Source organism: Camellia sinensis, chromosome 10, assembly GCF_055761805.1.
Source record: "Camellia sinensis isolate YWXY chromosome 10, ASM5576180v1, whole genome shotgun sequence".
Lineage (NCBI taxonomy): Eukaryota > Viridiplantae > Streptophyta > Magnoliopsida > Ericales > Theaceae > Camellia > Camellia sinensis.
This window is the reverse complement of record NC_138970.1, coordinates 180408036-180435869: the sequence shown is the minus strand read 5'-3', so window position 1 is coordinate 180435869 and position 27834 is coordinate 180408036. Positions and strand designations below refer to the sequence as shown.

The 27834-nt window shown below is 41.5% G+C and overlaps 1 pseudogene; it reads right to left on the bottom strand.

Moving 5' to 3' along the window:
* LOC145800916 (cyclin-A3-4-like) lies at positions 1–27834 on the bottom strand (annotated as a pseudogene).

The following is a 27834-nucleotide window of genomic DNA, read 5'->3' as shown; positions in this document are numbered from 1 at the left end:
TCAGAAGTAGCTCGTCACCATATGCCCGGAGAATTTGTAAGAAAACGGAAACTGAGAGAAGTATATAGAAGTAATGAAACAATGACCAATAATGGCTAGAAATAAGCTAAAGTGTAGCATGGATTAGTACAAGAAGAAAGCATACACGCTCAACGCCTGGGGCGAACCTGAGTCTGTGGTCCCTCTCTTCAATGGGCTGAAGTGGGATCTCCCCAACCACTTTATCTGGGCATATGTGTATGATCTCAGTAAGAAGTATCGACAAGCCAGGAATGGGAGCAACAACAGGGGCACCCTCGGCAGGGGTAGCACCAACTGCAGCCGCAGCACCAGCAACCTCTGGGACAACTCGAGCTACGCCAGGAGTGAGATGTGCCATCACCCGAGTCTGTAAAAAGGTGGTGATAGATCACCATTCTCTCCCAACATCAAGAGGTGGATCTGAGGACTATCTTGGATCTCATTGACTACCCTCATAATCGGTGGAGGAGGAAGTGGAACATTGGGGTCGACCTAGTGTCTAGTCTGGCGAATGAACCGCTCTCCAAAATAGTATGCTTTGCCAAAAGGACCCTCAAACAAAAGCCGCATAGTAGAGGCATGCCATGCAGCTGTATAAGTCATCCTCGACGCTGGAGAGACACCCGCCCATGGATGCTAGTCAATCTATGGACAAAATGAGTAAAGCAACAGATGTCAATGTCAAAATTTAAACCGTGTGATAGTGTTTGTGTAGGTGTGGGAATGGTAGTGGGAGAAGAGCAATGCAATATGGGAACAGAAACGTGAAATGCAAAGGCTAAAGTTGAGATTACCAAGTCTGCAGTAGCGGTGTCAAAAAAGTAACGAAAATATGTGAAGGTGCGATCTATGAGACGACATCGCTCGAATCGTGAGTTATAGTACCTAGAGCGGGGCACAGACAACTCGATCGGCCTCACTGGAGTTGGAGCCAATGAAATGAAATACATGTAGACCCAAAGCTGCAAATCAAAGGCAGACAGATGATATGAGAAGAAAAATCAAATGGGTAAGAAATGCAATAATGAACAAAGTGTAAAGCATGTCAAAACAGTAAGTGTGAATTGTGTACCTCCCAAACTCGCTAGTAGCCGCCAAGTGAGTCCGCCTTTCGGTGGGAAACGGAGCTCATGTAGTAATAAGGTGGCCAAACCTGCACCATCCTAGTCATAGTCCATCACCCGGGAGAGATCCACCAATGCTCCTAGAATGTATAATCCTATGGTATTCCCCCTGTTTGCAAACAAGGTAGTACCAAACATATATATAAGGAAGTCGCGGGTGTACTAAGCAACCTCGTCTGCAGTGGCTGGCTGCGTGCTAGAGAAATGGTCATAAAACCAGCTGTAACGCACCATTCCATGGTTGGTAGTGTCTGGAATCGTAGTTATATAAGGAAGTCGCAGGTGTACTAAGAATCGTGACATTGAGTCCAAACTGTAGTAGCTAGAGAACAAAACGAGATTTTCTCGGGAGTCCTCCGGGCGGTCTACAGTTTCTAGCGACTCTGCTGGGGATTTAGAGAATTTGACTCGAACTCATGATATCTTATTTTGACTACATTTATGTGTTTCTTTGTATTGCATGTGCATTGGTGCGCCTAGGACACTGTGTTTGCCGTATGCTATTCCTGAATGGTTTGCCGGAGGCATGCTTTGAGAAGCGTGCCATAAGGCTGATCGGTTGTGGGCTCCGCCACGACGGGAACACAAACCTCAGTTTTCACCGAGGCACCCTTTTTGACCATTCGACCTAGTGCATATTCGGAATCCATAGTGACTATTCCAAACTAGGACAGGTTACTTACCCGATTGTAGGTTGTTTGAAACCGCTGCGTGCGTAGTGAAACCCTAGCTCTTGACAAAATAGGACAGGGAAACTCTACCCCAACATAGGGGTGTTTTGGCTCATACTTACTTGATACGTGCTGCCAGAGTGTGTCTCTACAGGGTTGTGTGTATTAGTTTGCAAGTCTGGGTATCAGGCTTGAGGGCATCAGTATTTTGGGGGAATCAGTTTTACCTGAGGGTATCAGTTTACAAGCAGAATTTTGGGCAGAATTCAGTAAAGAGCACATTCATTCAGCTAGGCTCGTATCTGTTCCAGTGAAGTCAGGCTAAGATGCTGTCTGTTTTCTTCTTTTGCTAGGGTGGTCTTGGAACCGTAGCTTTAGAAGGCTCCAATATCTCCCGAGTACATTGGACTTGTGCTGATAGACTTTGTCAGGTCAGAGATTTAGTTTAGAGCAGTCAGTGTTTTCCTTCGCTGAGGCAAGGCAGAGAAAGGCCAATCAAGGCTCACTGGTTCATCTGATCCGTTAGTCACTAGTCATATCACCTCTGTTCAGTTCAGCAGACTTGTGATGACATAAAATTCAGAAAAAATTATGGTCATGGCAGCAACATTAAACCAGGGAATCGCCATGCAGGGTGAGACCGATGTTGAAATGTAATGCTCGCCTAGGCCACCTGCCGCACATCCAATCTGGGAACCCCAATTATTCCAAACCCGCGAACCCACCACCTTTGAGCTGATGGGAATGATCGGCGATCTTCAGAGGTCTGTGGCTGATCTAGCCTTCGGAATGTCAGCTCTGCCATCGATCATATCACATGCTGGGAACTTCATGCCAGAAGAGCCTCCACTATTGGGGCGAATTGTAATTGAGCTCAGTCAACCCGAAACCATCCCAAGTTTCGGCAATAACATGTCAACAACAACAGGGCTCCGCTCTGATGCAGCAACCCAAACCTTTGACCAAGCTGAGGCGAGTGGTAAGAACAAGGTAGAGGCGGACACTGATCCCTATGAACAACTTCTGCAGGTTGTTGAGGCTTTGAAAGCCGGGGGACTGAACAAACAGCAAGTGCTCGTAGTTACTACAAAAATTATGGATGACACTTTCGTTACTAAGAATGAGGGTAGTTCGAGCCAAGGGAAAAATCGGGAGAAGGGCCGTCCTACCAGAATTGTTCCTTCCGACCCTAATTCTACACTCAGGAAAGATCAGAAGACCAAATCAACGCTTGCCGACCCCTTTGCTAATACGTCCAGCAAAAGTCCACAAACCTCAAAGTATCTACCCCGAGGTGGTAGGGTCTTCCATGCCCTCTATATGCCTTTATCCAAGGCTCTTCAAATCCTTTCCAAAAAAGGGCATCTCAAACCCCTCGAGCCTTGACCTTTCCCTAGTCGTCTTCTATCTAGTCATGACGCTACCTAGTACTGTGCGTACCATCAACAAACTGGTCATAGCACCGACAATTGCTTTTGTCTTCGCCACGAAGTACAGGACTTGTTTGACCATGGGGTCGTCTTCCCACCAAGCTCAGCAAAGTCTATTGTTACTAGATCAGTGAACCTAGAGGATAATGTGATGTGATCAGGGGATGAACCACCTGCGGGCGGCACTCAGTTTACTTCAAATGTAGCGTATGGCACGCATTATTTTGAGCATTTGCAAATGCTAGTTTTTGTAGTTTCTGACTTGGGTATTTAGTCAGTTTTGTTGTCTTGTATATAGTTAGTCTTTTTATACTATGTCAGTTGGGTCTGTCTTGTTGTATCGAGTCAGTCCTGTTGTATGAGAGTCGAGTGATTCCGGGGGCGTTACCTCGGATATCACTATTTTGTTTTGTGTTTGTCTTTTCGCTTTCTTTTGAGTTTGTTTCTGCCGTGGAGTCAGTTACACCAGAAGATCTGAATGAAACGGCTGTGATTTTCATGCTTTTGTGCTTGTTTTTGCTTTGAGCCTGTTGTGCCAGCAAACTTGAATGAAACGGCAGTGCATTTCACCTGCTCTTCTGTGCCTTGAAATTATTGCATTGACTTAAGTTTTTCAAAACCTTTTTTTGAACATTGTGATGAAAACAAAGAGGAAGGAATTCCTCGAGATTTGCAAAAATTTGATCAAATTGAGAGAAAGAGAGGCGTGCTAAGCCTTTAATGAATGAAATCATGCTTGTTAATGTGAGTACTGAGAGGGATCCTTGCTTGATCCAGATTGGTTCTACATTGTCTTCAGCGCGAGTGATTAGTCGCTTTCTTAAAAGATTTCAAAAAATGTTTTGCACTATCCTATGAAGACCTGTGTGGAATCGCTCTTGAGATTGTGCAGCTTAGGATCGTTCTCAGCCTCAACACTTGACTCCTTTGGCTTTCAAACCCTAAACTTGGATTCAAAATGTTCAAAGGTCAACCACAATGTAAGGCCTGTGTGGCCGGATCAGAAACAGCCCATGAACTAGGGGCGAGAATATCAGATGTGATCAAAAGAAGCTTGTGAAGCTAGATCAGGAACACCCCTCGAACTAGGGGCAAAAGATGTCAGACTATGCTCGAAGAGCCAAAGATGGATCATTCTGCAAATCAATGAAGATCAACAAGAATGCCAAATCCCAGAAGGGAAGAAAGAAGAAAGTATTGCTCAAGGACAACTAAGTTTCTATCCACAACACTAGGGGCAAATTCAGCCCCCATTGGATGGACTTCTACATCATCGACGAACAACGGCCATTCTTCTGGATTCAGATGGCTTCGAGATCCTAAACCATTTGACATGGACAAAGCTACACTTTTACCCTTGACAGGCTCCCTGGGCCAAAAACCCCGAAGGGCGACCCAGACAAAAGTTAGAGCAAGAAAAAAAAGAAAAAAAGAAGAAAAAATGAAAAAATTGAAAAAAGAAAAGAACAAAAAAGAGAAAATGAAAAGAAAAGATGGAAAAAAAAAGAAGAAGAAAAGAAGAATTGAAAAGAAAAACAGAGCTCGCTGGGTTGAAAACCCTGATGGGCGGCCTTGGCAAAAGTTAGAGCGTAAAATGAGAGGTTAATAACCGAGTGTACCTTAACCGGAACTATGTAAGGCTTGATTTCCATGTTTGGGATATGTAGGAAACTTCATTCTGAAGTCCAGCCATAAACACTTCCAAATCAATTGTGTCCATGTAATGATTCTGATCATCTTTGTTATGATCTTCTCTGTACCCGAGAGTTCGATTGTGATCGCTACTTTCAGGACTGATTACAATGTGTTGCGGTACTATTCAAACAAGGGGCAACTTTCTGTTGCCATACAGTGTGCTGCGGTGCAATTCAAACAAGGGGCAATTTTCCATTGTCATATAGTGCCGTTCAGACAAGGGGCAATTTTTCATTACTTCCGATTCCAGGTTGTGCATCTTAAGAGTAGGTTTCGTGCTCGTTGAGCAGTGGCTGTTTGCAAAAACAATTTTTGAGAAATTTTATTGAGGTTGACTAATTTTCTCGAAAATTATTTCATTTTTCTAAAACTGGACCTTTTCTTGGACCCAAAAAAGAAAAATTTTCAGTGCTCATAATCTAACTTGCATGATTTTGAATAAAAAAAATCGAACAAGCATGTTAATCAAACTCTTATATCGATCAAAATTGTTTTAGTAGAAAACCAAAACAAAAAAAAAAAATGGTCAAAATAATGAACTAGGGGCACAGTTAAGTCAGGTGTTTTGTCTTTTCCACATTGTCACCACATACTTGCCAGAAAATGCACTCTACTTGCTAGAAAGGGCATCGTATTCGCCAGAAAGGGCAAAACTGAAGCTAATAACAAAGGGCTGAAAACTCTCAACATCCTCCAAGCAACGAGGTATCAAGCCAAGTGCGAAGCACGAACTGGATTGGATCAAGATATTCCAATCCCTCGTCTAGACACATCTGATCACGTCCAACCTCCCTAACAGAGCATCGTCAACCAATGTTAGCTGCAGATTGGCTACACATCCAGTTGTAGCGCGACCCCTCTGTGGGGGGAGTTCACTGTTGTGAGCAGAAGAAGAAGAATTTAGCGGAATGCTAGGGACAAGAGCCCGCAACTTTCTGCTTATCCGTCAACCACCCAGGGGAAGGATAAAAAAAAAAGAGAGATTGAAGAATAGAGAGATGTGCGTGGAGAGAAAAGTGAGAAAATGGCTTTTTCAGAAAAAAAAAACAGAGTCTGAGGGTCGAGTGATGTGAGAATCACAAATGAGAAAAGGGTGGGAAACAATACCTAGAGAAACAGGCTCCCTGTGCGGGTCTGAGTGTCGTGTCTTGTTGTTTTGTCTCGATTCTTGTTTTGAGTCATTTCGAGTGTTTCTCGATGTGTTTGGATTGTTTACCTCTTGTTTTCCTTTGTTGAGTCGTGGTGCGCTGTGTTTAGTCGTAGGCTCAATACCCAGTCAAGAACTCTTTTCTCAATTTCAAATTGTTTTGTGCTCAGGAGTGCTGTGCCATTCTCCACATTTGTGCAAAACATGATTTGTTCTTTCATAAAACTCTAGGGTTCAACCTAGGTCATGTGAGAACAGTAAAAACCAGGACCTATCTGAAGCTGTATAGGTTCCAGGCTGCAAAGTAAAAGAAAAGAGAGAAAATTTGGAGCATCTGATTTTTGTTTCAACTTCTGCAAGTGCCGTTACTACATCCAGTATGTTCAGAATGAGCTGTGCATTTAGAGTGAGCAGTGTGTTGTATGAGCCATGTGCAGAATAAACTAAGTATTGTGTTATGAGCTGTGTGTTCAGAGTGGGCAGTACCCCGTGTGAGCTATGCACCAAATAAACCATGTACTGTGTTATGAGCCGTGCGTTCAGAATGAGCAGTGTGCTGTACGAGCTGTGTATTCGAAGTGAACAGAATGCTATGTCGACTATTTTCATGCCAGAATGGCAATCAGAAGTGTTCTCCCGGAGTACCAATCCCTGCCAGAGGCATCTTGGTTGTGTTTGCAATGAGTTCCTAGAAGATCAATTACAATTGTGGAAACTAGAGTTCGAATGGTTATTACCTAGAACACAAAGGTTTGGAATTTCTGAGACTAAAGTCTGGTTTGAATACCCAGGGGTATATCCTCGGCTTGGAACCTGTATGGAAGCCCTATAGGTTGAGGTAGCAGGTTTGCACCTCGGTCCTGGATACTGATCCAACCTAGTCTGTCATCCTGTTGAAGAATAGGGAAAGTTGTGAATACGATTAGGAAGAAAAACGGCATCCGTGGCTTTCCCAGCAGATGTTTCTCCTTGTCAGCGTTTTAGCACCTTTGCACTGTGAATTGAAGGTAGGTGTTCGAGGAACACGAGGGAGGGGATCCCCGTCAGACTAGAGCGGTTCATCGCCACTCCCCCCGTGAGGTGCTTTCTAAAGCGCCGCTGTGTTTGTTCATTGCATTCCTTTAGTATCATGCATTGTATTGCATTCTACCTATCAAGTTTCTTTCTCATTCATATACGGTATTGTATGTACTATTCATTCAGGTAAGTTCCGGATCAGTTTGACTGATACCTTTCTTCTCTTGCGTATGATACGCTGAGAAACTCTACCTTTCCTCTCTTGCGTGTGAAACGCTGAGAGGTTTACTTTTCTTCTCTTGCATGTGATACGCTGAGAAATTTCCCTTTCCTCACATGATTTCAGCGTGTTTGGAATTTATCTCAGGTTGCGTTGTATAAACGCCTGGGCGAGTTGTTTTTGGACCTCCTCTCACGATTTCAGTGTGGTTTGAGTGTCCCATTCCTCACACGATTTCAGCGTGTTTGGAATTTATCTCAGGTTGCGTTGTATGCACGCCTGGGGGGTTGTTTTTGGACATCCTCTCATGATTTTAGCGTGGATTGAGTGTCTCTTTCCTTACACGATTTCAGCGTGTTTGGAATTTATCTTAGGTTACGTTGTATACGCGCCTGGGTGGGTTGTTTTTGGACCTCCTCTCACGATTTCAACGTGGTTTGAGTGTCCCATTCCTCACACGATTTCAGCGTGTTTGGAATTTATCTCAGGTTGCGTCGTATACGTGCCTGGGCGGGTTGTTTTTGGACCTCCTCTCACGATTTCAACGCGGTTTAAGTGTCCCATTCCTCACATGATTTCAGCGTGTTTGGAATTTGTCTTAGGTTGTGTCGCGCACGCTCCTGATTGTTTGCTTTGGACCTCTTCTTACGATTTCAACACGGTTAGAGTGTTCTTTTCCTCACATGATTTCAACGTGTTTGGAATTTGACTCAGGGTGCGTCGTGCACGCTCTCGATTGTTTGTTTTTGGACCTCCTCTCACGATTTCAACGTGGTTTGAGTGTCCCTTTCCTTACACGGTTGCAGCGTGTTTAAAATTTATCTCAGGATGCGTTGTGTACGTGCCTGATTGTTTGTTTTTCCTCTTCTCATGATTCCAGCATGGTTGAGGTTTGTCGCCCCTTTGCATCACACTATTTTGCGCGCCTCATATGCACCTATTAGTGCATTGCATTTCAGTCGCGCTATTTTGCGCATCGCGCTGTCTTGCGCACCTCATATGCACTTGTTAGTGCATTGCATTTTGCATCATTCGTGCTATTTTGCACATCGCGCTATCTTGCGCACCTCATATGCACCTGTTAGTGCATTGTATTGCATTCGCGCTATTTTGCGTATCGCGCTATCATTCGTACCTTATATGCATTTGTTAGTGTATTGCATCATTCGCGCTATTTTGCGCATTGCACTGTCTTGCACACCTTATATGCACCTGTTAGTGCATTGCATTTTGCATCATTTGAACACTCGATGATCATCCATGCTCATGTTCGTTTTGAGTTCTCGGGGGTCTCAGTCGCGCACCTTGTCTCAAGATCTCTTAACCTGTTTGTTTTGTGCTTGGTTGTGGACCAAGCACTTATGTTTTTGCTTCTGAGGGAAGAGGGTGGCTTGTTGGCCATCCCCTCAACCCATCGGCCAAGGCATGAAGCCATCGGCCTTGTTTTCTTGCCATCGACCAAAAGTGTTGGCCGATCGGCACTTATGTTGGTCGATCAGCCATATTTTCTGGCCGAGCCCTATTCATCTACTTTATGTAGATATTTTATGCTAGCTGTCATAGCTAGCATGCACAATTCATATCCTCCATGCACGTATATGGAGGGATTTGATTTAATTGCTTAGCTTGCTCAACAAGCGTAGGAATTGAACTTCTATAAAGAGGGAGCTTCTCCTCCCTTTCCAGAGGTTCAGAAAAATTAGGGTTAGAGTAATAGATATAGTTTTGTATCTATTTTGCCTTGATTCTTCATTTTGTGCTTCAAAAGTGTCATTTTGTCTTACTATTGTACACAAACACACACTAGAACACCATCCTCTTGGAGCTGAGGTCCCTTGAGGGTGATTTTAGTGTTCTTGGACTGGTTTTGATCAGAGAAGGCTGCCAGAGCATTGTTCTTGAAGGTGGTCTTCAAGGGTGAGTTCCTTGCTTTTAAACCCCCATTCTTGTTTTAGCTTTTAGACCTACTTGCTTATTGTTTTAAGCTTAACTCATAACTGATAAAAGTTCTGTTTTTTGATGCTTTAAATCTTTGGTTAAGGTCACTTTTTGGTTGGGGGTCATCTCCTCCCTCCAAGGCCTTGTTAGGCCTTGTTTTAGGCCATCTCTTTTGGCCCTTGTTCTTGACTTTGCATGACCTTTCTACCACTGAAATCCAAAGGATTTTCAGTGGTGGAAAGGTAGTTTTGAGGTCTTAAATAGGAGAGGGTCATCCCCTCTCCTTGTTGTCTTGTATGCTTGCATAAGTGGCTTATATTGGTAGCATGTTGGCGTAGCTTGTTGTAGCTTCATTTCAGTATATATTAGGCTTTGTTTTGCGATGATACAACACTATTGTTGCTTGGTTTTGTCACTCCATGCATACCTAATACACTTGTAGTGTAAATCACACAAACTAGTCTTATATGCTTCATGTTTGAGCATGTCTTTCTAGCTTATGTTGACTTAATTTCAGTGGGTTTTTGGTGTTGTTTTAGCATGCCATGACTCTGTTTTGGGTGGGTTTAGTTGGCTCTTACATGCTTCATGTACTTGTCTTACAATCCTCTCATTTGCCTTAACATGCATCTTGCGTTTAGACTACCATTCCTGCATGTTTTGGCTCAACTCAAAGAAGTTTTTAGCTTTGTTTTACCATGCTTGAGCTCTGTTTTGTGTTGTTTTGATTGTATATGCCACGCTTTGTATAGCCATAAGACATTCTAGCTTGTTAGCTTTGAGTATTGAGTCCTCTAGCATGCATTACTTGGCTTATTTCAATGATTTGGCATCATTTGTTATGTTATTTTAGTCCATGTTTCATGCTCATATACTTGCACTTATCACTTCTTTAATGCTTTAAAGAGTTGATGCCTTATGCCTCATGAATGGACCATTGTGTGTGCCTCCATGCTTAGGTCTTTGGGATGCCATCTAAGTGGGTTTTTGGGTTTATTTTGATATGCCATAACTCTGTTTTTCATTGGACAATTCATGCCATGTTTGGTTTTGATAGGTGTAGTGTAACACCCCTTTGTGGCCTTGCATGCCTCATGCCTTTTGGAGTTGTATTCTAGCTTGTGTTGGCTAGTTTCGAGCATGTTTTTGGTCTTGTCTTGACCTGCCTTGGGACTATTTTAAGTGCCCTTGGCCCTTTGGGGCTTGCCTTGCATGGCCATGGTTTGAGTCCCTTGGTTAGCCTTAAGCTTTGGGCTTTCTTGTATGCTTTGCTTGCTTTGTTTGGTTGGTTTGACACCTTTCCATGTATGATTTCAGAGCTTATAATGTTTGTCACATGTTCATATTTGTCCTCGTTTAAGTGCTCTTGAAAGTTCCCCTCCTATGCCTAGGTATTGGACCATTGACATGTGCATGTTTGTTTTGCATTTTTATGCTTCCAATTCATAACTTTGGCCACTGATTTTGGGCATGGCTGAGGTCTGTCCATCTTTAGTTTAAGTCCATTTACCATGTTGTTCAAAGTTGCTACGTTACATCATGCTTACATGCTTGTTGCATGCTTGTCATATTGCATGTTATCATATGCTTGCTAATTGACATGTTGTTGCATGCTCATCTATCTTGCCTTGCATGTTGTCGCATGCTTGTTACACATTTAGTACATTATATGTTGTTGCATATTAGTTCCGTTGCATGCTTGCTTGCATGCTTAGTTTGCATAGCATTGTGTGTGCATTGCCTTGCCTCTTGATCACACGTGATAGAGGTTAAGGTCCCTTATGTGTTTTGTGCATTTCATTTGATATTGAATTGCACACTTGACTCTTTTGGCCATCATGCATTGAAATACGCGATTGATGGTCCGAAGGTCGAAAACTACACTCTTTTGAGTCTTAAACATGATAAGGGGTGTAGTTGCAAACATTGTCTTGTAAATGCATTGTCATACTCTGTTTGTCCTCTGCTGCAGCAAAAGAGCATTTTACAGGAAGGGCTGGCCGATCGGCCATCTTCAATGCCGGTCGGCTACAAGTGCTTGGCCGATGGCTTCATATTTGGTCGATGACCTGTTTATCTTAGCCGATGACCATGATTTTTGGCCGATGGCCTCCCACAGTGCCCATGGGGAGAATCAGAAGTGTGTTGGGAATTTTCACACTTTGCAGAGGTACAGAGCAGTGCAAACAGAGGCAACATGAGGCATGGCAATGGATTTCCGAGCGAAGCCAACCGAGTATGCATTTCTCCCTCTCCCTGAGGCCTCTTTACTGTTTTTCGTAGCTTAATTAATTTGTTAATTATTTAAGTGTTGTAATAATTAGTTGTAGCTAGTTATTCATTTGATTGTGTAATAATTAATTAGCTTGTTAGTTAGTTAATTAGATGGTTTGTATTATTCTTTCAGTCTCTCCCTCGAGAGAGTCAATTGGTGTAATAAGCGTGCGTGTGTGTGATGCATGTCTTCCAACCCCCATTTCTTTCTCCCTTTTACTTAACTGCTTACAATGGTTAGTTTTAGGGTATATTTCATTTAGCATACCTTATGCTCGCATGTTCTCATCCATTCATCTGTATTGCATGCACCAGGTTCGGCGCATCATACTAACTGCGTTGTATTTCAATTCTTACTTGAATACATGTATCGAATTGTCGCATCTCATATGCCATCTTAGAATAGCCGAGCCTATTTCTAGTTACATTTTGCATGTGTTTCATTAGCCATCGTAAACATAGCTAGGATCACGCATGATTATTAACTAGCTATTGTTTTGGCTCGGAGTACTAGGTAAGTATTTATGCTTTAGCATCCTTGCATGTGTGTAAGTGTTGCCATGATAGCATGCTTGCCATGAGGCTAATTGCTTATGTGGTATAACTGCATGAATGCCTGTGGGTGAAGGTTAGATTACTTGAATTGGAACGATTCATTGAAATCCGTGTTTTAGCTTACTTGCGAGTAGCAAACTTCAAAACCATTCCCAAACAAACGGATATGCGATGTTTTGTTCCAAGTTAGGCGATCTAGTCTATACTTATGTGTTGTGCGCATCACATAGTAATTCTAGCTAATTAACCAGAACAAGAACGCATGTGTTTTCAAAAACAAGATATCATGCTTAGTACATGTCGATCTTTGATCGGGCAAGCGGGGGTGCTCATTGCATGACCTTCCCCTCTCGTACCCAAGTTCCCGAGCCGAGGTAACTTTGGTGATGATGGACACGTGGCCTTAGGCACAAGTCAGGGTTTCCTAAATTCCCCTAAAATAAAATATTTAGGTGGCGACTCTGTATCTAGAAAAGCAGTCCATGTTTGGCACTTCTTTCTTAAAAATCAGTTTTCTAAAACGATTTGCCAGATTTGGACTCTTTGGTGATTTATCGGTCTTGCATCGCACTTTGCGAGATTAGATTCAGAACTGTGACATTGAGTCCGAACTGTAGTAGCTAGAGAACAAAACGAGATTTTCTCGAGAGTCCTCCGGGCGGTCTACAGCAGTAAGGATAAATGATTTGTTCACGGAGTTTAACAGGTCAATATATGTGCAGAGTAAAATGTAAAATAGAAATGGAAATGGTTGTGTACCGTGGAAGCATCGGCAGAAATATGCTCCATGGGCTCTCTCAGTAGAGTCTCCTCGTTGGCCCCTAGATTAAAGCCCTCAAATCTCAAAATATTGCCAGGAGGTGGCACATGTGTACTTGGCTGATATCTGGCCACATCAAAGGGCCTCTCGGTAAGAGGAAGTAATGTAGCGGCTTTCTCCGCCTCAATGTCTGCACCGAGGGTAGCACCAACATCTACGACAGGCTCTGGCATGGGGACGTTGTCACTAGCCATAGAAAGAAAAAGAAAAGAAAAAAGAGTAAGAAAAAGAAAAAAGAAAAAGAAAAAGAAAAAGAAAAAAGAAAAAAGAAAAAAGAAAAAGAAAAGAAAAATGAGTAAGAAAAAGAAAAAAGAAAAAAGAAAAAGAAAAAAATAAAAAAAAGAAGAAAAAAAGAAGAGAAGACAAAATGAAATGAAAGAGAAAGGAAAAGAAAATGAGGAAAGTTTGGAGCATTTTAATGTGTTTCCACCTCAACAAATGCCGAGCTTGCATTCCGGATGTACCTACTTGAGCCTCGCCATTTCTCTAAAGTGTAAGTATATCTCAACCCCAAGATTGTTAGAGTGTCAATTAAAAAAATAGCAGGTTTTACCCCATGTCGGTATGAACAAGTTGCATCTTATTGAGTTTGAACATGTTGTGAAGTTTTTAGAGAGGTAAGTCGGAGGCATCGGAGTACGTATGTGATTCCCTTCCTCCCTTTAAATGTTGCATAGAACGTGCTCCGGTTCTCGTTGCATAGAATATGCTTCCGTTTTGTTTCTCACATGTTTTACATAAAACATGTCTCTCACATTTTGATTTCAGTTATTTGTCTTGCGTAGAACATGCATCCTTATTGTATTATTGTATTGTACCTGCTAAGTTTCTCTCTTATGCAGGCACGATATTGTGTGCACAGTTCATTCAAAGCTGGTGCAACCATACAATATTGTATGTATGGTTCATTCAGAGGAATTCCAGGTGAGATCATTCCTGTCCCTCGAACACCTTGTTTTGGTTAAAAGTATTCGGGTGTGCCCCGATGTTTACACCACTACTTTCGGTTGGAGACATTTGGGCACGTCCCGGTGTTCTTGTTGCCTTTTCTCCTCTCGCGTGCGACGCATTAGGATGCTTTTGGTTAAAGGCATTTGGGCATGTCCCGGTGTTCTCGTTGCCTTTTCTCCTCTCGCGTTCGACGCGTTAGGACACTTTCGGTTAGAGACATTTGGGCGCATCCCGGTGTTCTCGTTGCCTTTTCTCATCTCGTGTGTGACATGTTAGGACACTTTCGGTTAGAGACATTCGCGCACGTCCCGGTGTTCTCATTGCCTTTTCTCCTCTCGCGTGCGACGCGTTAGGACTCTTTCGGTTAGAGACATTTGGGCGCGTCCTGATGTTCTCGTTGCCTTTTCTTCTCTCGTGTGCGATGCGTTAGGACACTTTCGGTTAGAGACATTTGGGCGCGTCCCGGTGTTCTCGTTGCCTTTTCTCCTCTCGCATGTGACGCATTAGGACACTTTCGGTTAGAGACATTTGGACACGTCCCGGTGTTCTTGTTGCCTTTTCTCCTCTGGCATGCGATGCGTTAGGACGCCTCGGTTTAGAAACATTTGGGTGTGTCCCGGTGTTCACACCATCCTTCTTTTCCTTTTGCGTGCAACGCATTGGAATCTTGTTTGGCAACTCGGGTGCGTCTGTGGTTTGTGTTATTCTTTGTCTTTCCTGCATGAGAAATAGTTAAGTTTGCATAATTTTCTTACATCATTTCTGCATAAAATGTAGTTTGGCTCATGCTTCTCACGTGTGATGTGTTTACTTATTTCTTTTCGTGTATGAGATTACTGTAGCATTTTAACATTTGCATCTAGATGTTTCATTGCGACCTCATTGCATAATCATAAGTTATGTTTTGCATTATGCATGTCACTTGCATCTTGCCCCAGAACTACGCTAGTTTGATTCCTTGCAAAAGGATACGTAGGCAGTCTGCGGGCGCAACCATTTTTGGTTTATGTCTTGCTTTCTTGTCCAAGTCTTGCGACCTTGTAAAAAATGGGTCGTTTTCGGGCTTTGACATTCACTCCCGTCATTTCATGACTTCCAAGTTCTGTCAAAATGGGGCAACTGTAGACACCCCACTTTTGACTGCTTGTGAGACTTGGACACTTGATTCAGTGCACTCGATGATGAAAGTTGAATTACAAATTCGCAGCGATTCGGAATTAATCAGGCTCACGAAATAACCTCAAGTCTTCAACATTTACTTTGTTTGAACCTGTGAGCTTTATTTTTGGACCTTTTCCCTCCATGAGCTGAGTTTGAACAAAAAAACAGGGGAGGCCATCAAGGCTTGGCCGTGCATTGGTGATGGCCGGCCGTTTCTATGAATGACCGGCCAGCCTTCGATGGTATTAAACACTGTTCTGGGCGGGAGGCAGCCGGATGTCCATTTTTGAAGATATTTTCCACCTCCTAAGCTCAAATTCTATAAAAGGAAGGCTCTGGGATTGTTTTGAGGGTTGAAAAAAAATATCAAAAGAGATATATACACATATAGAGCCTTTCCTCCCCATTCCTCCATTGCAAGGCACCCTTTGAGCTAACCTAGTTTATTTACACCATCACTACACACCATACACAGCCTTGTTTGATCATCCTAAGACCTTGGTTGATCTTGAGAAAGCATAATTCAAACTAGAGAGTGCATAGGAATCAAGTTTGAAGCTCCAAGAACAAGTTTGTTTCTTGAAAGGTATAAGCTTGTATCCTTCTTTCTTGCTTTCATTTCTATCATCTACACCATTATTCTTGCTGTTTTGGTTGCTTTTGAGCCCATTTGAGGTGTTGGAGTTGAGTTCGAAAGGTTACCAAAAGGGTGGAAAGAGTTTGCTCTTTCTACACTCTTATTTCCTAACCTAAACTCTTCTCCTTTTCACCCTCTGCTCTTTGGTTTTCAAACTAATTTTCAAAGGCTTAAATAAGGCTAAAAATCATGTTTGGAAGCTTCAAAGATGGAGGGGTTAGCTACCCCTCCTTACCATTGTTCACTAGCTTTGATTCTCTTTTTCATTGTTAAGCTTTTAATGTGTTATTTGGCCACTTTTTTTTACCCTTTTGGGGGCTATTTTGGTGATTCCATGGCCCTTAAAATTATTTCATGCTTTGGTTAGTTCATGTGTTGTATCATAAGTTGGCCTACATAGCTTGTTGTATTGCTTTCCTTTCTTTGCTTTCATGTTAAGTGTCTCACTCTAACCAATCAATCAACTATCTATCATTTGTGTTTGATAATGATTTCAACCAATCGAGGTTGCTTGAAACATGTAAGAATGGCCTACACTTAATGGCTTAATCTCTTAGGAGATTGATTGTCAACGGTGTAGCCTTTCTCTCATGTTTTAGAGAAACCTCTCGTTTGATGTTATTTATTGTTTAGAGGACTCTTAACATCACACTTGGACAAATGGACTAATGAATGGATATGACTAAAGCAAATTGGCTTAAAATTTGGTTTAACACACTTAAAAAAAATGGCTTGAAAAGGTTGAACTTGGTCGGATGTTATGCCAAGCTTCTTGTGTCAAGTGTCATCATGCATCAATCCATGGCGTTTTGATGTTCTTGAAGCGTCTCGACTTCCCTTTTTGAGTTCATTTCATGACAAAAAAGGAAGGGTGGTCATTTGCATTTCATTTATTGATTTTGTCTAAAAATCATGTCCTAAAGCATCAAGCAATCAATTTCTCATTGATGTCTTTAGAAATGATTCCATTCTTCTCTTGAGGCATTCCTATGATAGAGAAGGAAGGAAGGGCAAACAGAGTTTGAAAAATGCTTTATCTGCCCTATTTCACCCCAAAGCATAGGAGCATAATTGTACCGAAAACCAATGCACGGCCGGCCCTTGGGCCTTGGTGTTTGGCATTATTTGATTTAAAATCGATTTTCTAAAAAGGTTTGCCGAATTTGGACTCTTTGGTGATTATCAGTTTCACATTGCACTTGTGAGACTAGATTCAGAACCGCGAGAGTTTGAACTGTGAGGCATTCTTTTCAAACCCTTTCCGAAAGGTTGCGGGCACGGAAAAAGGCAGTTCCACACTCGGTAACTGTAGACACCCCATTTTTGACCGTCCTCAAGACTTGGACGTCACCATTTGAACACTCGGTGATTACTCGTGTTTGTGTTCGTTTGGAGTTCCCGGAGGTCTCGGCTCGCGCGCCTTGCCTCAGGATCTCCGAACTTGACTGTTTAGTGTCTGGTTTCACACCAAACACTTGTGTTTTGCCTTTGAGATGCAGGGTAGGGCTTGTAGACCATCCCCACCCACCACCGGCAGTGGCTAGAGGCCACCGGCTGGTTTTTGCTGCCATCGGCACTTTTTATTGCCGGCCGGCACCTTTTGTTGCCGGTCAGCGCTATTTAGTGCCGGTCGGCACTACTTTTGGCCAAGATGGCATTTTTGGCCGGTCGACTACTGTGCATCTTCTTTTGCAGATATTTTAAGACAGCTGTCTTGCTTTTTGCTCCCCTCCATACACGTGTATAGAGGGATTTCCCTCTCATGAAGCTTGTCTTGTAAGCTTTACAAGACAAGAAGTTCCATAAAAGGAGGGGTTGGTCTCTTGGCTTGAGAGGTTAGAGACTTGAGATATTTTGAGAGCTTAGACAGCCATTGTTAGGGTTTGAGTTCTAGGGTTAGGGTTAGATACACATCCTATCTCTCTTTCCCTCTCTTTTGTGCTCTAGGTGTTTTGTGTCTTACTATTGCACATAAACACCTAGTGTTTCACCTTTGTCTAGCTATTGAGGTTCTAAGGGACTGATTTTAGTACTTTGGTGTTGGATTCAAGCCAAGGAAGGCCATTGGAGCATCATTGTTGAAGAAGGCTTCAAGGGTAAGAATCTCACCCCTTTATTCCCCTTTTTTGCACCTTATTTCTACCTGTCTTAAATTCGTTTTTGAGCTTGGTGTATAATACAAAAAAGTTCTGTTTTTAGACCCTCTTGATTGTTTATTAAGGGTGTTTTGTGATTTGAGGGTGTTTGACCCCTCTTAGGCCTTGAAAGGCCTTATTTTGTGCTATTTTGTACTAGTTTCGGGACTTTGGTGTTTGGGCCTCTTCACCACTAAAATCTTGAGGGATTTTAGTGGTGGAGATGGTGCCTTGAAGTCTCCAAAAGGAGAGGGCCACCCCCTCTCCTTGTTGTCCTTGAAAAGGGCATGTTTTGGCCTCTTGAGAGAGCATCATGTTTGAGTGTGTGTTGAGCATGTATAGACTGTTTTTCATGCTTATATTTCCATAATATAACATGATTTTAAATTGGTTTTGGTACTCCATGCATGCTTAGCATAGTTGCCATGTAATGCCTTGTGATCCCTTAACATGTCTTAGGTTGTGTGCCTTTGTTTCTAACATGTTTTAGGCTTACATTTGTGAAGATTTTGTGCGTATCTTGACATGTTTTAGGTCTGTCCATAAGTGTTTGGGTTGATTTTAGCATGCTTAGTATAGCCACTTTGCATTCCGGCTTGTTGGCCTTAAGTATGTGCATGTATAGCATGACATCTTTGCATGGATTTGGTGATTTGGGGTCACCCTACATGTTATTTCAGTCCCATTTTCATGCCTATGTGTTTGCCTTGAATGCATCTTTAATGCCTCATAAGCTTGTGTAGCAATGCTCCTTGTTTTGGCACTTGTGCATGCCTCTAAATTTGAGCCACTTAGATGCCATCTAAGTAGTCCTTTAGCCTTGTTTTAACATGCTAAAAACCTGTTTTTAGTTGTTTAATGCATGCCATGATTGTTGTGATAAATGTGCTTCAAAGCTTCATGATTTGCCTCAAGTATTTGGACCATGCTTGCATGCATTTGCCTATCTTGTTTAACATGATTTGGGCATCATTTTATAGCATGATTTTAGAGCTCATGATTGCATGCTAATTTGTCCATGAATGCCTCTTTCAAGTGTGCTTGAGGGTTGTCCAATTTGTGCCTAAGTGTTGGCCCTTAATTATGTGCATGTGTGCATGTGTTTTGGTCCTTTATTTTAGTCATTTTGGCCACTGTTTTGGGCCTTATTAGAGCTGCCCAAACCATGTTTGAGACCACCTTTTCATTGGTTAGCATTACCTCATGTTCGCATGTATGCTTGCATAAGTTTGTTGCCATGTCAAGTTGCATCCTTAGCTTGCATGCCTAGGTTGCATTGCATCTTGCATGCATGCCTTATTCCTTGACTTGATGATAGGAATTGGGCCTTAGTTTGTTTGATTGATTTGCATTTCATTTGACATGAAAGTTGCATACTTGATCCCTTGGGCCATCATGCATGGAAATCCGTGATTGGTGGTCCGAGAATCGAGACACATGCCCCTTTGAGTCACAAACATGATAAGGGACATGGTTGGTGCATATATGCCTTGAATTGTGCTGCCATGCTTTGCCTTGCCCTCTGTTGCTGTCATTTGCAGATTCTGCAGGAACACTCTGCCGACCGACAGTGTAAAGTGCCGACCGGCAATCATTTCCCTGCCGACAGCTTAACTTTGTGCCGGTGGCCACATCCCACTGCCGGTGGCAATTCCATGCAGCCGGTGATGTCTCCCAGCATCCAAGGAAGTAGTCCTGAGGTTTTGGCAACCTCCAGAGGAGTGAAGGAAGGAAAACAGAGGCAGCTCACGCATGGCGGCGCATTTCCCGAGGCGATTTATTGTTTTCTTAGTTTAATTAAATTTGCTTAGTTGATTAGGCAATTTGTAATATTTAATTAGCTTGCGTAGTTAATTAATTTGTAATATTTATTTGGTCCCTCCGAGTGAGGGCAAATCTGTAATAAGTGTGTGTGGGTGGTGTGTATGTCTTCCAATCCCCACTTCTTTCTTTCCTTTTATTTACCTGCTCATGATGGTAGATTAGGGCATCTTTAAAATTAGCATACCTTATGCTATGCATGCGTGCATCCATACATTTGTATTACATACATTAGGCTCGGTACATCACGCTAACTGCATCTGTACTTCAATTCACAAATTGAATATGTGGTAGTTGATCGCATTTCACATGCCATGTTTAGGGTTAGCCGAGCCTGCCTAGATTGCATTTTTGCATGTGATGCATTAGCCATTTTTAACATGAACTAGGACATGCATGTTTGCTAACTAGTTTACTGTTTTGGCACGGAGTACGATGTAAGTATTTATGCTTTAGCATCTCGCATGCGTTTGAGCGTTGCCATGACAGTATGCCTGCCATGCGGCTAAGTGCTTATGTGTTAAATTGTTTGAATGCCTGTGGGTGAAGGTTGGATTGTTTGAGTTGGAAAAACTCGTTGAAATCTGCATTTTAGCCTACTTGCGAGTAGCAAATCCAAAACATTTTCCAAAAAAAACGGATATGCAATGCTTATTTCCAAATTAGGCAATCTAGTCTATACTTGTTTGCTGCGCGCATAACATAGTAATTCTAGGCTAATAAATGGAATAAGAACACGTAATGTTTTCTAAATCGGATATCATGGTTAGTAGAGGCCGGTCTTCGGACCGGGCGAAAGGGGGTGCTCATAGCTAACCTTCCCCGATCGTACCCAAGCTCCCGAGCCGAGACAACTCCGGTGATGACGGACATGTGGCCTTCGGCACCGAGTCAGGGTTTCCTAAATTTCTCCATTAAAAAATATTTAGGTGGCGACTCTGTATCTGGCAAAGCAGTCCATGTTTGGCACTACTTTTTCAAAAATTTGTTTCTCAAAACGATTTGCCAGATTTGGACTCTTTGGTTCAGATTAAGAACCGGGACAACAAAATCGCGAGTCCGAACTGTAGTAGCATGAGGCCCCCCTCCGCGGGTGCGTCTACAACAACGTGTGGAAATGCAGGTGGAACCTCTAGAGGAGCTCCGTTGTGAGGAATCTCATCTACCATCTGGAAATGGTTGAAAAGTAGGTGAAAAGTAAAGAAAAATGGAGAAAAGAGGATAAACTTGGAAAAAGTCAATCCTAGGAGAGAGAAAATGGGAGAAAAAGTCAAAGCCAGGGAAAGTTCACGAAACCTGAGAGAAACTCGAGGGGAACAAGCCTAAAGTGATGAAAATCTGAGAAAAAGTGACGAAATCAAAATCTAATTGGTTAAAATGAAGAGAACTAAGAGGGTTTTGCGAAAAAAATGTGCGTAGGGCATTGGAAAACGCGTATAAAGTGAAAATCAAGAGAGAAAGAGCACGTAGAGAGAAAGAGGCTTTTCGGAAGTGTGTGTGTGTGGAAATGAGGAGTCTTGGTCTATACTTAAAGACGCATGAGCAAAAGGACCATTCTGCCCCGAATCTGCCACTGGTGGCCGGCAAGATGTTTTGATGGCCGGCAGTTGGCCGGCAGCCTCTCTTGGTGGCTGGCAGGTGGCTGGTGGTTCTCAGGTAGGTCATGGTGCTGTTCTGTGCTTCTATTTTTTGAGTAGTGTGTGGAAGGTTCTATTTTGGAAGCTTACAGCTGCGTTCTGGTGCGAACGTGTCCCACTTGCTACTTTGAACAAGGTGTATCCTTTTGAACATGTTGTAACTCCTCCGAGAGGTAAATCGAAAGTTGCCACCGAATATCGTTTTATTCATTTTGTTAAAATTACGTCTTTGCTCTCTTTTATTGCATAGAATGTGCATTTCACATATACATATGTTGCATGCGTGTCTTGCATCATTATGATTCGTGCGTAGCTGTCAATTTTGCATGGAATATGCTCTCGTTTCCTGTATAGAATTTGCTTTTGTTTCTTGCATAGAACATGCCTTCAATTAACATCATACGTCAGTTCACCATCTTGCATAGAATATGCATTATCACTGTATTGATTTTGTGCATCTATCGCACACGTTCACTTTGTACATCTATCGCACACCTTTCTATTTTATCTCAGGACGCGTGAAATTTGAGCCTGAGCGGTTTTTCTTTTATCTCGAGATACGTGAAGCGCGAGCGTGAGCAATTTTTCTTGTATCTCGGGACGCGTGAAGCCCGAGCCCGAGCGGTTTCTCTTTTCTCAGGACGTGTGAAGCGTAGCCTTGGGCATGTTGTATCTCGGGATGCGTAAAACGCAAGCCAGAACAATTTTCTCTTATCTCAAGACACGTGAAGCGAGAGCATGTGCGATTTCTTTTATTTCTCAAGATGCATGAAGCGCGGCCTTAGGCGTGTTTTATCTCGGGATGCATGAAGCGCAAGCTTGAGCAGTTTCTCTTGTGTATCCCAGGATGTGTGAAACGCGACCTTGAGCCATTTTCATCTCGGGACGTGTGAAATGTGATCCTGAGCAGTTTTGCTTTTATCTCAAGACGCGTAAAATGCGACCTTGAGCATTTTTTATCTCGGGACGTGTGAAACACGGCCCCGAGCAATTTTCGTTTCTCTATTTCTTAGGATACGTAAAACGTAACCCTAGGTAGTGTTCTCTTTCCTCGTCTTTTGTTTTGGCATGGTCAGAGTGTGTTTTAGATCTTTTTGCAGGAAACTTGTGTTGTTTTAGATCATATGCTGGTAACTTGTTATTGCTTATCGTATATGTTATTATTTATTGCATCATCGCACATGATCATAAGTTTTCAAAATGGTCGGCTTCACAAAGCGTGTGAGTTCAGCTTTCAAAGTCATTGTGCATATCATTTTCATCTTGCCCCAGAACTACGCTGGTTTGATTTGTTGCAAAGGGATACGTAGGCAGCCTGTGGGCACAACCATTTATTTCTATCTTGATTGTTTGTCCAAGTCTTATGGCCTTATCAAAATGGGTCGTCTTTGGGCTTTGACATTCATTCCTGTCATTTCATGACTCTGAGTTCTGTCAAAGAGGGACAGCTGTAGACACCCCATTTTTTACGACCCTTACGACTTGGAGGTCATCGCTTACACACCCAATGATGGGTGCTTATGCTTGTCAAGTGCTCGAAGTCCTCAGCGGAATGCCACAACTTTGAGCCCTCCAAACCTTGCACCCATGTTGCCTTGTTTTTTGATCAAAACCTTGGATTTTCAAGTCTGCAACCCCTGGTGGCCTGCCGGCCACTACTTTGGGCTGCCGGCCATCAGTTCTGGTTGCCGTCCACTGATGTGGCCTTCCGGCCACTAGTGATGGCCGACCGGCCACCAATGTCTTTTGCAGATATTTTGTGACAGCTGTGCTAGCTGTTTGCACAGATACTTAAATCTGATCCCACGTGTATGGCTGGATGTTTATGAGGGAGATTCATGTTTTCTATATATAGATGACCTCCCTCTCACATTTAAAGGTTAGAAAAATTTTGGAGCAAAATTTTTCCTCTCTCTATACAATTCTCTCTCTCACTTTTGCAAATTTCTTAGCCTTTGCCTACATATCCTTCACCTTTGCCTATACGCTTTTAACTAAACCTCTCCATCTTTGAGCTAAGGTATCTTTGAGCCTTGTTTGAGCTTTTTAGGGTGTGTTTGCCTTGGTTTATTGCTTGAAAATGATCTCCTCTTCAAGAGGTATAAAGTTTTGCCTTTTTACTTGTTGTATTCACTCTTTTTCTTACTATTTTCTGACTTTTTTTGGACTGTAAAAACTCTATATTTTTGGGTTGAAACTTGGGTTTTAAGGCCAATAGAGGTTGAGGGGTGGTTCACCCTTCTTTACACCTTACTCTCAAGGCCTTTACCATTGTGCTTCCCACCTTTGCACTATCTTTTTTGAGCTTTTAAACATTGATTTTTAGAGTTACTTCAGTAGCTAAAATCATGTTTTGAAGTCCAAAATTGGAGGGGTTAGCCTCCCCCTCCTTGTGTTTTGCTTACTAGTCTAGATTGATCCATGTTTTAGCTTATTATTCAAGCCATTTTTGTCTTAATTCTAGCATGTTTTAGGACTACTTTTAGACTGTTTTAGGATTGTTTCTAAGTGTTTGTTGCATTTGAGCTTTGTTTTGTATGCTTGTAGTGTAATTGTCCTCATGAGTTTGGTGTTTTAGACCTTAGACACCATCTTATTTGAGTTGATTGTGCTTGTTTATGGCTTTCCATACTTGTGATCACTCTTAATCACCTCTGCAATCTCCCTCATTTCTTGGCTTTTGTTTTGCTTTGAAACTGGCTTCAAATTACTTGTTTGTTTAGGCATGAGATTGAGATGTCATGCTTAATGGTTTAATCCCTTTTGGGGTTCATTACCAATGGTATGATGTCTCTTTCATGCCCAAAGTAACTCTTGGTTTGAGCCCTCTTTCCATTAGAGGAACTAAATTCACTTTTTGGACTCAATTGACTAAAGAATGGATGGTTTGAGCCCTCAATTGACTTTTGGTTTAAGCCCTCTTTCCATTAGTGACGGCAGGCCTTTTGCCGGCCACCAGTGCAAAATCAAGTAGTGTCCTTTTGAAGCAAAACATAGCTAGTCTGGAGATGAAAATGAGTGCAAATGTTCTACTGTGCGACATAGGCATTCACTAGTAGAAACAATGGCTTTTTCGGGTGAAAACCATGTTCATTCATGAGGCCTCCATCGATCCTCGGGATTCGTGTTGTATATGTTAGTGTTGTTAAAATAGTGGCTTTGTACTTAATTAGTTATAATAACTAATGCATCTTGTGTTGTAATTATTTTCGTTAGCTAGAATAGTTAATTAATTCGGTCTGTAATAATTAGTTAAGTAGTTTAGCTAATTATTCATTTGAATTTGTAATAGCTAGTTAATTAGTTTAGCTAATTAGTTAGTTCATTTGGACTCTCCTTTGTAAGAGCGCAATGTTGTAATAACGTGTATGTCTTCCAACCCCACGTCTTTCTCCCTTTTATTTACTAGTTTATGATGGTTAGTTTAAGGCATCAAGTTTCATTTAGCATTTTTCATGTTTTGCATCCACTTGCATTGCATGCACTGAGGCTTGGTTCATCATTCTAACTTGCATTGTTAGTTTAAATACTTCTTTGAATATGTGCTTAGACCGCATGTTATTAAATTGCTTCATTTTCCATATTAATAGCCGAGCCTAGTAATTGCATATCGTATTTGTTGCATTAGTCATATTACCTAGTTAGGATCATGCATCTTTCTAACTTTATCATTTTTTTTTTTGCTTGAAGTACTAGGTAAGCCTTTACTCGCTTTTGCATATCGCATGTGTGTGATTGTTGCCATGTCTAGCATGCTTGCCATGAGGCTAATTGCTTAAGTGCTACAATTGCTTGAATGCTTGTGGATGAAGGCCAATTGCTTGAAAATTCGAATAATTTAAGTAATGTTCATATGCAATCACTTTTTCAAGTGATACATATTCAAAACAATTCTCAAAACAAACATGAATCAAAATGGTCCATGCAAATTAGTCTATACTTGTGTGTGTGCGCATCACATAGTAAAGTTAGTCTAATAACCGGAACAAGAGCATATGATGTAAATAAGATTCATATCATGATTAGTAGAGATCAATCTTTGATCGGGCCAGCGGGGGTGCTGAATTCATGACCTTCCTCTCTCGTACTTAAGTTCCCAAGCCGAGACAATCTTGGTGATGACGGACACGTGGCCTTTGGCACGAGTCATGGGTTTCCTAGATTTCTCAAAAAACATGTAGGTGGCGACTCTGTATCTGACAAAGTAGTTCATTTTTGGCAATTTGATTCAAAATTAATTTTTTCAAAAGATTTTCCGGATTGGGACTCTTTGGTGTTTATCTATTTCATATTGCACTTGTGAGATCAGATTCAGAACCACAGAAGTCCGATACTGTAGGGCTTATTCATCTTCTAAAAGGGGGCACGAAAAGTCGAGCTACACCTACCAGCTTAAGTCTTCAGCACAAGAAGAAAATTTTGCATACAAGGTTGTCTAGTTACATATTGAGGCTACAATGGAAATATTCTATTGCACCAGTAAATAAATGGAACTAGTTCTTACCCAAGGATATATCTTAGGTTCGATTGTGAATCTAGAAAGAAAGATGGCTGAAGCAGCAACCAATTATGGCAAGAACCGCAGACACCCATAATCTAACAAACTTAACTTTGCAAGGTAACAACCCAAAAACTCTATTTGCAAATCGAAAAACTGGAATGGATAGAAAATATTGAATCAACGACAATCAAAGTGAGAAAGAAGAACCAAAGATAGAAACATAAAATAATAATAATAACAACTATGTCAAGAAGATGGCCTACGTTGCAATTCTCTTGAGAAGTCCTCGTGAAAATTCTGCAAATCTACCAAGAAAATTGCTATTGGTTCCACAATAATTCAAATCTAATCACAAAGGCATACGCAACAGCAATATCACTATAAAAATAAGTAGTAATGAAAGAAATAGTCGGATTGCAAAATGACAGTGTTCCTACCTCGTAAAATAAATTATTGTGGGAGTACCCATCTTATATAGTGTTCCTTTGTATAAGTATTATCTGTTATATAGCAAAAATCTTCAACATGAAGAGGACTAATCTCTTCATATTTGCTGCATTATCAACCATAAAAGAGTACCATTAAGAGAATCAACCCACGTAATGACCAAGAAAAATAAGACTATATACGATGGGGTTCATGAGCATATGAGGCAACAAGCATGCAAGAAACACCAAGAAGCTGAAACTTGTTCCTGCTTAGAGCATGATGAGATAGGAATCTGTCAATATAGGATACAGTGAGATAAAGGGTGTCCGAGACAAGTTTGTATTCCTTTGCAACCTCAACTAACCAATCCAATAGAATATCTCGCATAGTTTGATTAATATCATTTCAAACCTTTTCCATGTAATTGGGCAAGGGTCACCATTTTTCCTCTACCTAAATTATAGATCATAATTGGATTAATACAAATCCCATTGTCCCAAATTAACAATACTCTGACCAAGTAAGAAACAAAGCTTAGCACCAATTTCATATTCCTGAAATCAAACCATCCAGAGAATTGAAACAAAATTGAATGACACATCGCCTAACACTTGAATGAGAGAATTGTTACCTATGACACATTTTGGACCCTTACAAAAATATGTAAATAGAGGCTATCAAAACCAAAAACCCTTATATTCCATCGGAAGAGATTGTAGGATATAGACAAAAATTAAACATTTGAAGTACATATTGGTTTAAACCGAGAAGTCCAAAGAAAATGACGACTTCGGTAAGGAAGAGAAGCTTTTGGAGAAGTTAAGAATTTTGTGAGTTAATCTGCCCAAACTTCTGCAAGAAAACTTCAAGAAGGGAAACAAACTACAAACAAAATTCTGTGTCACTAAAAATTAATAATACAACTACTTGAGCAACTAACTTCAAATTGTCTAGCCAAAAATAATATATAAACCATTGACCAAATGAAATGAAGCCAAGAGTAAGACTGTACACTAAATCCGTAGTCCCCATTAGAACAATAAACTAATAGAATGGATATGAACTACCTGAGAAATGGAAGGGTGACATGAGGCAGCATGTTCAACAACTTCTCGAAGAGAGACCTGATCCGGTAAGTATAATAGAAACATAATTGTTATCAGATAAAGATTTTTCAGCCTCTACTGCACTCACAGATTAGGCGTTCATAGAACCACCTTCATGTTCGGCTAAAACCAATGTCAAAAATAAGTAAGTAACAAATACAATATATTATAAGTCCAGATATATCACATGTACATCTGTTTCACATTGCTCTGTTACAACACGCCTACTGCGTTATGGAAAAAATATGTACTATTTCCAACATTCCAAAAAGAAATAATACAAAAGATGCCAAAGCCAAAGCTTTTATGTGGTTAAATGATGACCAGTTGTGTAAACAGGTGGATCAACGAAGAACACTACTTGCGGAACCAATTTTTTCTAATAAGACACATTTGTTATAGCTTAAAGCCAAGATAAAATTACGGACAAACATCAAGTACAAGATGATATATCATATCAGGAAATAATAACTTACTTGCCAGCATAGATGGTGTCCCCAATAAGCCCATTAGCCTCTTTAATTTCCTCAAAGTCAAACCACAT